This window comes from Nannobrachium achirus (genome assembly GCF_963921795.1).
Source record: "Nannobrachium achirus genome assembly, chromosome: 3".
In the NCBI taxonomy this organism is placed as follows: Eukaryota; Metazoa; Chordata; class Actinopteri; order Myctophiformes; family Myctophidae; genus Nannobrachium; species Nannobrachium achirus.
This window is the reverse complement of record NC_137812.1, coordinates 41,914,063-41,926,761: the sequence shown is the minus strand read 5'-3', so window position 1 is coordinate 41,926,761 and position 12,699 is coordinate 41,914,063. Positions and strand designations below refer to the sequence as shown.

Sequence of the window (12,699 nt, the reverse complement as noted above, 5' to 3'; positions counted from 1 at the left end):
ACATTTTTAGACACTGCTCCTACAGATTTTGCCCTAAAATCACGCAAAGCGGTACACAGTATCTCTAAAGTCATCTCATCAACATGGACCTGTCCCATTTCCCATATTCCCTCCTGATTGCCTACGATTGCCTTCTAAAGTTTGTGTATGCGACATGACAGTCGCTTATCTCCCGATTAGGGAGTCTTACTGGTTTCCATTTCTTCAAAAAGACAATAGTGTCGTGCTAGTCAACAGCCCTGCACTTGAAATTTGACTGGGGAAGGAAATATGAGACTAAATCATTACCGACTGAAGTTCAAGACACAAATCTCCATGGCGCTATCAGGACACCAGGAACCAAAGCCACATCTGTCTTTTGTGGGGATTCAGGGAAGTGAGACTTCCTGCTTGGAATGCTTTGAAAATGAGCTCACTGGAATCTCCTGTTTTTACGGTGCATATGGAAGCCTCAGGGCTCCGTTCTACTCTAAAGTTAGTAGAGCAGCACATTGTGTAAAGGTTTACAGGATTCACCATTACTTATTTTAAAGGAGGACTTCGCCCATTTTCAATCTGTCTTCATATACTGTAACTGGTCCTCACTGATGTTTAATACGGTCAAAGTTTTGTCTACTTTGTCGGTGTCTCAGAGGAGGGATGTGGGCAGTTCAAACTCACCTACCAGTGACATCATCGGTAGGCGGGTTGGGTTATTTAAAAAATAATTCAAACTTTTTTTTTATTAATGAGAAAAGAGAACAATGGCATCTATTATAGCGTGCCAACTTTCCAGGAACAGAAAGCCTGCGGTTTCTATTAGCTTGGATTCCCCTTCGATGATGTCACTGCTAGGTTGGGTGTGTGAACTGCCCACAGCCCTCCTCAGACACAGACCAGGCAAGTAGACAAAAATATTACCATATTGAACATTCACGAGGAGTCGAGGACCAGTTATATGAGGTTGTTTCTTCATTTGCACAGTGCATTTTGGTTCCATTTGAACAATCTCAGAATTAAATGAACACGGAGGATTTACCGAGTATGTGTTAGATTTGACAATACTGGAAAAAGCACGGTCTTATGCCCAACTGATCAGCTCAGAGATGGGTGCGTAGGCAGGGACCGTCTAGCACACCGTCTATACTTGAACACAACTTTCAAGTAGGACAACTTTAGGCAAGGTTTCGGTCAATAGACCTTCTACAGGCATTTCAGATGCCTGAAGGAGGTCCATCTTTATGTTATAAAACACCTGTCCTCATTCCAATCCTGCAGTGCCCATGAAAGAATGTTCAATATTGTGGACACACACACACACACAAATGCAGAGTGTGTGTGTGTGTGTGTGTGTGTGTGTGTGTGTGTGTGTGTGTGTGTGTGTGTGTGTGTGTGTGTGTGTGTGTGTGTGTGTGTGTGTGTGTGTGTGTGACACACACACAAATGCAGTGTGTGTGTGTGTGTGTGTGCGTGCGTGCGTGCGTGCGTGCGTGCGTGCGTGCGTGCGTGCGTGAGCAGTATTGCGTAATTATCACCTCATTTGAACTCAAGTGTGAAAGGTAACAGTAGTGCACAACCTCAAAAACGACCCACTTCTATTATTATCACCAAGACTACGGCAGATGGGCTTCGCACCAACTACAACCAAATTCTGTAGAAAATGTGGCAAATGGCCTGGGAAACATTTCTAAACTTGCACTGATTTTATAAATAGATAAGCAAAACAATGAGATTATGTCAATGAGACAATTTGGAAATTGTTAAAGTCAAATAAAAGTAAATAAATAAATAGGTTATCATGTCACCATATCACTCAGGCCAAACCTGTGTAAAAGTTTCACAATATAAGCTTCAGGTGTCAACACTGATGAAATGATGAGCGTTCCAATTATCGGTCTGTTACAGTATAAGACAAAAGGCGTAAAGCGATGCAACTTGAATATTGATTTAGTAGGTCCTACTACTGTATATATCATGCATCCAAATTTAGAAGTGAATCAAAAATATACTTACATATGGTATATAATAATACAGTAAAGCTGATACTGAGAATTAAAAATCTAGCCAAAGGAGAAAGGAAAGAAGAATAGGTGTCTTTAAGGCTCTGTGTAGCAGCAGTTCATAGAAGGGTCTTGAACTAACCTCTAATAGACCTCTGATTTTCTCACACTATGAATAGCAGAACACACCCCCTTCCAAACAAAAATACAGGTGCATAAGACAGCAACACTAAGCCAGTCACTAGAGCACAATTCAGAGAGTATGTTCATTCAATCCCACAATGTAATCCAAACCCACAGGACATCAATGAATCGACTGAACTGGGTATTAAGTTACAACATAAATCATATCATCGTATAACCAATAGTCAGGATCCTTTCAAGTTTTGAGTTTTTTCAACTCTAGTGAATTTAGGAAATGCAGCATTTGCTGATGCCTCTATCCTTCTGCTTCCATGCCAATGTTTCTACTCTCTTTATGCATGTAAAAAGGGTTAGTTATACTGAGGGATTATTTATCAACTGTGCAGACACCAGGAAGTCCATGATACTAAATAAAGCTTGTTCATAGAGTTGAGTGATAACAAAATTGTAATTTCCCAAATAATAAAACTCCTTGGAATGCTGCTACGCAAATGTAGCCATAAAATATCTGAGACAACTTTATCAATAACATGTGGAATATAAACACCAGTAATATGCACTAAATACTGAAGAGGCATTAATTCTTGAAGTAACTAATATTACGTGCAATATCGAGTGCAATCACCTATGTATGAAGAACCACCCTACAAACAGATTGTATGCAATATATACACTTGTAATGTGTACACACAAGCACACTTGTGTGTGCTCATGTGTTTCTGTCAGCTGGCCAAGAGTGGGGACATGCCATGGGTGTCACATGGTCAGCAGTGTGAGTGGTTTGAGGCGAAAGGTAACCCTCGCAGCCCTCCCCCAACACCACCACCACCACTCTCCATACTTGGCCTGGGAGGGTGACAAGCCAATGGCAGTGCTAGCCTGCCAGTCACCCCACTCGACAGCAAACACAAGACTGTGGAAAGGGGGGGGGGGGGGGGGGGGGGAGAGAGAAGGGGAGAAACCAAGCTGATCGGTTTGACACAAAGCAGAACATCAAGAATACAGATCAGCCAGCAGTTAAGGATGGAAGCACACTTTGCTCAACAGTCAGTCACCACAATCCCAAGAGGGGAAGTTACAAAATCAGACACTCAAACGAGGGTCAGACTGTAGCTGATAAATGATGGCCTAAATGCAATCATAAAACAATTATGTTATCTATAACAAGGCTTGTAAATCCACCTATATTATACAGTGTAAACTACTGCATACTAGCTAAGGAGACTTGCAAATAATGTTTGCGAGAAGGACAGGAAAAACTAAATCGGCTACTGTACATCTGAAAATCTGAGTTAAGTAGGGCCTGTTCCTGAGATTATAGAGATTGTCAACTAGGGTGTTGAGAGTCAATTTAAAAGCCTTCTGATCCACTGAAGCTTGTTATTACTGCCTGCCGAATGGGGGATTAGCACTAGGGTCCTTAAACATACTTAACTTAATCCCAACCTCTCCAGGATCAGCGAATTCGCCAACTAAATTACCCATCATAATCTCATCAACTCTTTCTTCTCAGTCCAGTTCGGCTACACCTAAAATGCATATCATGCTTACTGTATTGTCATAGACAATTAAGAACACATTCCCATAAAACATATTATTTTCTACACATTGGAAAAGGTTATGCAACCGTTACCGGCAGCATCAATTCACAAGTATAATTATAAAATAATAAAGAATAAAAGAGTAAAGAAAAAAGGAACTCAGTCTATGACAAGGACCCACATATCATGCTAAAATGTTATGGTCCTAAAAACAAAGAGCAATTATTAACTGCACTGAATGTAACATTATTAAGTTGTGATTTGGTCTAATGTGGAACTGGGAATAACAACCCTTGGTTTACATTTAGACATCCATATATGACATCCATATATCATAAATCAATCAGCAGATCTAACAAGATCCTGTTGAGAGTTCGGTTGCCAATATCTCATTGATAATTCAACAGTCCTACAAATAGCACAGCACGCTCCAAGAAGAAGGGTAGGTCAACATTTGAATAATTGCTCATTGATTTGGGGTTTGTAGCCTAGCTGGAGCTAGACATCCCAGCCATGTTAAAACAAGGTAGGTACTGCAGTTAGTTAGCTAGATGCATTAGTATCTAGGCTGGCCCCAGGCTATGGGGTTTGCACCTCTTCAACATCACGTTTTTCCAGATGAAAATCTGGGCTCAATGTAGGGCTGTCACAATTATTACATAATCGTCTAATCGTGATTATTTGACATTATCGCAATTATTTTGTCATAATCGTCATAATCGTGAATGTTGAAAAATGTCCGAAATAGTGGAAATAGCAGATCTACAAGCTCACAACGCGTCGCATCGCGGCACGTTGTGAGCTTGTAGATCGGCTATTTCCACTATCAAAGTTATTTTTTAAGTAGTAAGTTGTCAAATATGTCAGTAATGTCTTTGTATATGTAGGTTATGTGTCATATCTACCATGTACAACTTCAAAGCCTAAAAGCCAAACAGAAATGTAATTATCAACGACAAAAAACACAATTAAATCGTTAATCGCCAATTATTTGAGTGACAATTAATCGTCATGTAAAATGTCATATCGTGACAGCCCTAGCTCAATGCACAACTCGTTCCACCCCACCCCCAATTCCATCTTTGCTTTGGACACAAAGGATGACCTTGCTTGGCAAGACTGTGTCCAAACAGAGACGAGAGACCTGCACTGTTGGTCACATGAGTGCAGACTGAGTCGTGTATGGGGATGGGTGGAGTGTGGGATCTCTAAAGTGGAGCAAAGGTCATTCATCATCTGCTACACACAGTGCAAGTGTTGAAATGACCTCAAGAATGACACTTGACTGCTGGTGTCATTTCTATACGACGAGTGCCATTTATATACCACTGTGCAAAATGCAAGCGTTGAAATGAGTGAGAATTCAAACATACTCCCATCTGCACACCCTTACGAGCATTAACATTGAGGCAGTAGCCTTAAATTAAGGTTTTTCCTATTGTTGTTGTCCAAATAAATTGAATAAACACAGGATTGCAAATACATTTTTAATTAGAAATAGAAATTTGGAATTTTCATTCTGCTTTTTCAGGTGATGAGTGTCATGAATCTCTCTCTCTCTTTTTTTAAAGACCAATATCATTAGAGTTTACTAAGCATATGAGTAAGGTTTGCTAGCACACACTTTTACTTGCACTTATGCAAAACTACAAACATGTAATTTTTCTCTTGAAAATCGGTTATTTTCAAAGAGCGATACAATAATTCTTTGAATTACAAAGGCACTGAATTAGTAGCTGGCAAGCAAGCACCAGAAAATGAAAACATTTAACAATAAAATATATACATTACGACGAATACTCCAAGCAAATACTTTTCCTTTCTTAATCTTACACACGCGAGCCAACTTCCTTTTTCACAGTGGCTGGCAGGTCAAAGACACAGTTGACTAGGAAGTGTTGTGTAAATAATGGCAGGCTTACATGCGCTGGCCTGAGGCTTTCGTCCGTTAGTAACCCCAAGACAGACACACAGACTGGCTGCAGCGTCACAACATCATGACACAGCCTCACACAGACTGTGTTTTTCTTGACAGGAAAACTGTCTAGTAATACTTTAAAGAGTAGTTCCTTCTGATGAAAACCATTACTGGATTATCTGGCAACTATACAAATCATATCATATATAGGGTTCATGCTTATTAATATTATCATCATCACACGTATTACATCGTTTTTGTTTTTCATGGAGTTTAATATAGATTACAGCTCCATTGTGCAATACATGACACCCACGAATAAGATGGATAAAGAATAGAGCCTACAGCATGCTACTGTATAGAAAGAACAAAGGCTATTGTAATGATGCACACAATAGATTTTCATGCAGGAAAAAAATGACATAGCTCAAATTTCAGCCGGACCATGCAAGTATAATGTGTAGATACACTTGGGAAGCCACACTGAAAGGGAAGCCACACTGAAAGGAACATTCTATTCTTCACGCATCTGCCATAAAGGTACAGTATGTCAATTAGGCTACATATTGATGCTTACAATCACTGGATCAGTACAAACAAGGACAAACCTATTTACTGTAGCAGTTGTTGTGGATGTGAACAAAATGTTTTGGGGTGCGCAAACAGGCAGTGATCTCAAGCCAACAAAAATGAAGACAGTTTAGTTATAGGCATAACTCAAAACCAAAAATGTTTTAGAGGGGCAAACAAAAACTTAAGACTCAAGCTACATTCCTCAGATTCCTGTCATGGGATCTTTGCCATAAAACGTGCACATCTGACCTACTTTTGCTCCATCTCGTTCCACCCATCCTATAGCTAGGCATGTCTAAACATGAACACAACACACTTCCTGCTTGAACTTCATTATACAACTTTATATTATATAGTCCGTTTATTAAAACAAAATATAATATAGACCTATATACACAGACAGGAGGTATTATTACACTTTACACAAGAATTCAGCACATCCAGTGCCAAAACCCGCCATGATTATTTATCAGTCACTTGTGTTTCAGTCACACAGGTAAAATAAGCACATATTCAACAGTTCCTTTGGGGTGTTTCTGTTTCATAGCTGCCAACTTTCTTAATCTCATTGAGACGCCACACAAATATGACATGGTGGTGTCTCTTCGTACTGCCTTTGGTCTTCAAACCACCCTTCCGTCCAAAATCTAGAGTTTTGGAAACTACCCACTTAATCCAAAATAGAACGGAAAACATGGCATACAAACTAAACAAACAAACATTAACATAACAGTGATAACACTTATAATAATCGATAAGCTGGCAACAAAAACAAGACACCTTTAAGTTTATCAGAGACTGGCGCCTTCGCAACATACATTGATTTGTCAATGGTTTCGTTGTTTTCTTTTAATTCAATATGGAGTTAAATGCAGGCATCAACCGTCGCCTATTACACGCATACCAAGTGGTAGCACACACACTTCCACTTCCAGCGCCTTCTAAACAGAGCTGAATGTCACACAAACTCTGCTTTAATGCACAGCCATGTCTTCCACCTCCTTGCATTAACGAGCAGTATAGTGGGAAGTAACTAAGTACATTTACTTAAGTACTGTACTTAAGTACGATTTTGAGGCATTTGTACTTTACTTGAGTATTTCCAATGTCCACTACTTTTACTTCTACTCCACTATACATCCCAAACAGAGGCAAATACTGTATTTTTTTTGGAAACGTTAGTTAGGCTACTATAGCCTACAGATATCAATTATGTTATAAAACATACATGAACGACTTTTAGCCCTATTTTATACATAGGATATTTAATTTGAAAATAGCAGATCTATAAGCTCACAGTCGCGACGCGCTGTGAGCTTGTAAATCGGCTATTTTCAAACATTTTGAACTTTCACTTTTTGGTGCTTAAAGTAGGCCTAGTATATTTTGCTGCCAATACAATACGTTTGTACTTTTACTCAAGTACATTTTGAATTCCGGACTTGTCTACTTGTAACGGAGTATTTCTACATTGCAGTATTGGTACTTTTACTTAAGTACAAGATGTGAGTACTTTTTTCCCACCACTGCTAACGAGAAACTTTGTGCGCAACTGGCGGGGGTTTGTCAGTAAATGAGCACGATGGACATCACATATAGGCCTACGTGTTGATTCACAGCGCATCAACTTCATGGCACTTTCAGTGTTTAGGTTAACGGCCCATGCTGTGGCGTTATTATCGTAGCTTATATAGATGCGACTGATGGAAAAGTCTGATTTATATACATCATCATCATGGCTTGATCATAGGTTGTCAACAACGTCAGAACAGAAGCAGCCCCGATTAATGTGTAGAGCGCAATAGCACGAATCACTGTACATTTGCAACAGGCCTACTACTCCGCGCAAACACGTAGACTACGTGGAAAAGAAAGAGCACAACAATTAGACCTGCGAAACGGCAAAATGAGCAACAAACAAACCTGTGATGCGAGGCAGTTCCAAGGGCTCGAACCACACCAAATCTTTAAGGGGGCTGGAGCGCGTCAGGCTGCATTGTATTCCGTTTGTAGAACGCTTAGCCAATCAGGGATGGTCTCAAGTGTGTTTTCCTGTTGCGTTTGAGAGGCCTGTTGTCATTGGACAGTGTTTTGTGGCCATCGATGTCGGTTGTGAATATTTTTTCGAATAACCGATACACCGAGAGAGTGCTTGTTAACGGATAACTGTCTGCTAATTGTGGTGTAATTATTTTGTAGTCAGGCTAGGATAGGCTGCTTATAAAATAATCCCTTTAATACATTATTATTCACGGGGAATATTGTAGGCCTAGTTAATGAGGAACTAAACAATAACTATGTGAAGGAAACAAATATTTTTAATGATGAGCTTATCTCGAAATAACTATTTTTAATTACAGCATAGCCTACTTATAAAATAATTACGGGGCAGCAATTATAAGTTACAGAGAAACGTGTTAGTGTTAGTTGAGTTGAGCACGTAGAGAAAATAAGCCCATGATTGTTTTGCTGAAAATAAATAAATAACTATGACCACCTTTTTCTAATGCACAGACTTTTTATGTCCAAAAGGTTAACGCCCCCCTTCCCACAAAAATATGAGAGCTTCTGAGTCACACTGCAGACTTATAGTGCCACTGCCATTAGTCAATCACTATGGTTAGCCAGTGCCATCTGGTGTAAAGTAGGCCACATTAATGTTTTTTTCCACGTCATGTTTAATGACCCAACTTTCTTAAATAACATAATCATTATAGCCACAGCCACAAAATAAAATACAATTAACAAAAAGTGTTACTATTAAAATAAAACAAAATACATTTTAAGTAGGCCTAAAAAATAAAATGTTAAAGGACCCTGAAGAATCTAATCTAGGCTAGCATCTATATTGAGTTTAAGTTCTAGGTCTTGAGATGCTCTATAGAATATATGATTGTGTATTGACTTGAAGTAGAACTAGTTTTCTGTTACCCCAGATGTGGTTTGTGTCTCCTGCAGGGATGAAATGATACTGTTTAGGCTACATGACACGTTAGAATTATAATCTTCACACATACACACGCCTACCACAAGAGGGAGCCTACATACACAAAACCCTGACATCACAACTACTGCCATTCCCAAAGAATATCATAGTCAAGTTTAAATGATTATGTCAAACTATTACTATGAAACCTTCATTATTTCCAAAGCATTACTCAACAGTATCATCTCACTAGCAAATATGTCATATATGCTACTTAATTCTTTGTACAGATGTTGTTTTTTTCTTGATGATGGGGTATGGTTGGGGTATGATATTTTATTGTAAAAAAACATGTGGTCCTGCTTCCCATATCTGCATAATGCATTTCATGCAGTAGCCTACTTCTAGCCTAAATTAATTGTTTGACAATAGCTTAATCTTTTACTATTTGTTTAGCCTGTTGATTATTAATCAATACTTTAGATTTTTAAAATAGTAATAACCTATTACTGCATGCACTGCACCCTCTATATAGTTTGCTACATCCTTAGCATTTAAATCAGTGTAGCTCTGTCAGAATTGTATCAGTTCAGTGGGGGCCGTGTGAACTGATGCAGCTCAGGCTGAGGGTGGCGCGCCAAGCTAAAGGATTGTACCACGGGGACCCGCCAAGGTCATCACGGTTCAGAGCGCAGCGCTTGACAACACAGCGTCACATAGCTGACACTTGCACACATAGGACTTTGTGTTTTCAAGTCATAAATTCCAGATGATTATTTGATCCTCTGTTTAATCTGAAAATATTGTTTGCAGGCAAACAATCACGAATAGGCTATAAGTATATTAGGCTAAACTAACATTTTGTTTTATTTTGTGTAGGCTATTCTATAAACAAGACAGCTATATAGTAACCATCAGAGCAGCAGTGCTATTAGGCCTAATACGTCTCTCACTAATTTGGGTCTACACATAATGTAGGCTATATAATTATTTTCTTGATCTTAAAAGCTAGTCTGGGTTCTTCCCCTTTAATCCCATATAGATCTTTACACTAAATTAGCATATGAATCATGCAATAACTGGTCAGACATGCAGCAAACATATGATGAGGTCTAAATCAAAGCAGCAAAATAAAGATGTTGATTGATATTATCCAAGTTAGAAATCAACATCTTCATGGGTTGGATAATCCAACCCAATTTGGTGTTGTCACTCATTGACTCTTATGTGTGCAAATTGAAATACACAAAGGTTTAATGATGTTTAAGGAATGGGGAAAACTTTAAATGATTGACTGGGCCTGAATGAAGCAGTCTGCTTTGATATGTGTTCACTGTTCATTATGAAAAGCTGCATGTGAACAGGCCTATATATGGCTATAGCCTATGTTGTGTATTCCAGTACACTAAATCAGAAATGTAGGCCTACTGTATAGCCTACACGGCCTGCATGCACGTGACCTTCTGGATAAATTAAATCACTAGACTAAAAATGGTAACCCTTAAAATACGCATGGCATATAGGCTGCGCATTTCCTAAATCTATTAAATTAAAAGTTTGTCAAATGAACAAATCCGAGAAAAAGTGTTAGTTAACTCCCTCTATAACAGTTTTTACAGAATTACACATGCAGGTTATTCCTCACACGTTCTATACTAGTGTCTACTGTATGCTGGTGCCCAAAGTAAATTAAATTTACGATTATGCTTAAATTACCTAATTTTAATTTAATGAAAGTATTACAAAGTGTCTTGTGTAAGTGTGTATAAAACGTTAGTACTTAACTAGCACTTAAATATGGGGTTTGATATCACAGTAGCCCATAATAATTGTGAATAGGATAATTACGCGTCATTCGGTTTAATTCGCTGAGGTAATAATAGGCTATAGTGTTTAATTGGTTAATGACATCTGGGAGAAAAAAGGTAATATATAACTTAATGAAAAGCAAAATATTTTCCTCATATTCAAAGGCCAACAGAGAAACTTCTCGTGTAATGGGATTTTATGCCCCCGTTACTCTCTTGCGCTTTTCGCTCCATGGCGCTATAAAACTCTCCAAACGCTTTATGTCTTGTGAGCCTTTCTTTTCTTTTCTTTCTTTTTTTATTTAAACAATTTCTATTGCTCTTTATTCTTCAACATTGCTTACAGGATCAAATGTATCAAAACCCAGTGGAACTTTAAAGATTAAAACGTTCTCAATGGAAAAAAAGTATCCAAGCGAAATGTTTTGGCGCATGAAACGAGTTGAATTGGTGAGAATGAGCGCACACAATAAAGCTGTTGTTAACCTTGCTGTGAAAATATGTTTGAAGAAAACAGGCAATTGTTGTATGAAATGTATTCAAGTATAAAATAATACCCTTTGTTGGGGAAAAAACTTGAGCAATGTGAGGGTACAAAAGTCCCCTGTGGCATTTACTAGCCCCCTTTGTGAAGTTTGCGCTTTGGCGTCTCCACTTGGCGCATTACCCAGGCCCCTTTAAACGCGATTGTTTCTTTCTTTCTAATGACATTTACCGGATCAAAACATGCTGTTAATTCGATCAGAAAGCTTCACCCTTCATAACAATGGCAGTATAATTTCTTCCAAAGTTTGTTAAGTTGACCGAAATTAGGCAAATGAATAGGGGTCTCCAGGCTACCCATCTTGCAGGTGACGGGGAATAATGCACGTTCACACCAGCTGCATTCTTCTTTATTTCTCGCTTTCTTTCACAGCATTATTAAAATTTAGGCCAATGAAACTATTCATTCGACTGAATAGACATTTTCTTATAGGATAATAGGATACAAATTGAGCCTCTCCAAAGAGTCTCCAGTGGTGGGTAACCCTCGTGTGCCAGAGACTGGTGGAGACGCCGGCCTTGACGCAGACGACGCTCGTGTGCCAGGGCTAATCACACACCTGCCGAGGACTCCAACAAAATAAAGAATGTAAACAAAAAGCTTGCCATCTCTCATAAAAGATGGACGTGTCACCAAGTCGTGTGAGAAAGGACTGAGAACAAACGGGGGACTCCGTCTCCAAAAGATCTCCCCTGAACTTGGCGGAACAGCCTATTAAAGGCTTACTTAATTACTCTAATGACACTGGACAGGCCTTAAACCTCAGACTGAGCTTGGATGAGAGTTAAGATCGCTCGCTGAGATTTGTAAACAGGCGATCGTGTGAGAAACGCGAGTGGAAGAAAGAGGGCCCTTTTTATCCAAGGCTTTGTTTTCAGTGCGCGCTGTGCGCCCGGTCGCATGAGGCGAACCCAACGCTCACTTCTCATTTCCCGCCTGAGTTGTTACTATGCAAATAATATTCCGAAAATAATCACGTGTCTTTTGAACAGCCACGTGGATTAACAAAGCAGGTTTGCCCCCCTGCCAGCCCATGGCTTGAGATTTTTACTATTTCTTTAACTGATCCTAAACGCACACATTTACCAAAAGCTTGCCTCTTAATCCCATGGAATAATTTGCATCATGAATGCCAGAGTCTCATGGATGGTCCCTTTATAAGGCCCTGGGTTTCCCTAAAACTTCAGTCTGTCCCATCTTCTACCAGAGGAACATCTTACTTTCACAACTGAGCTGTTGGATAAGACGACTGTCACAAATTCGCCG

At 39.2% G+C, this 12,699-nt stretch overlaps 1 protein-coding gene across 1 annotated transcript in view; it reads right to left on the bottom strand.

Annotated features, from left to right (window-relative positions):
- acsl1a (acyl-CoA synthetase long chain family member 1a) overlaps positions 1-8,108 on the bottom strand; it is a 31,754-nt gene extending 23,646 nt beyond the window's left edge. Inside the window, exon 1 of the mRNA XM_080721083.1 lies at positions 8,079-8,108. The gene's annotated coding sequence lies outside the window, so the exon portion shown is untranslated. The remainder of the gene's footprint in view (positions 1-8,078) is intronic.
- Between the last annotated feature and the right edge of the window lie 4,591 nt (positions 8,109-12,699).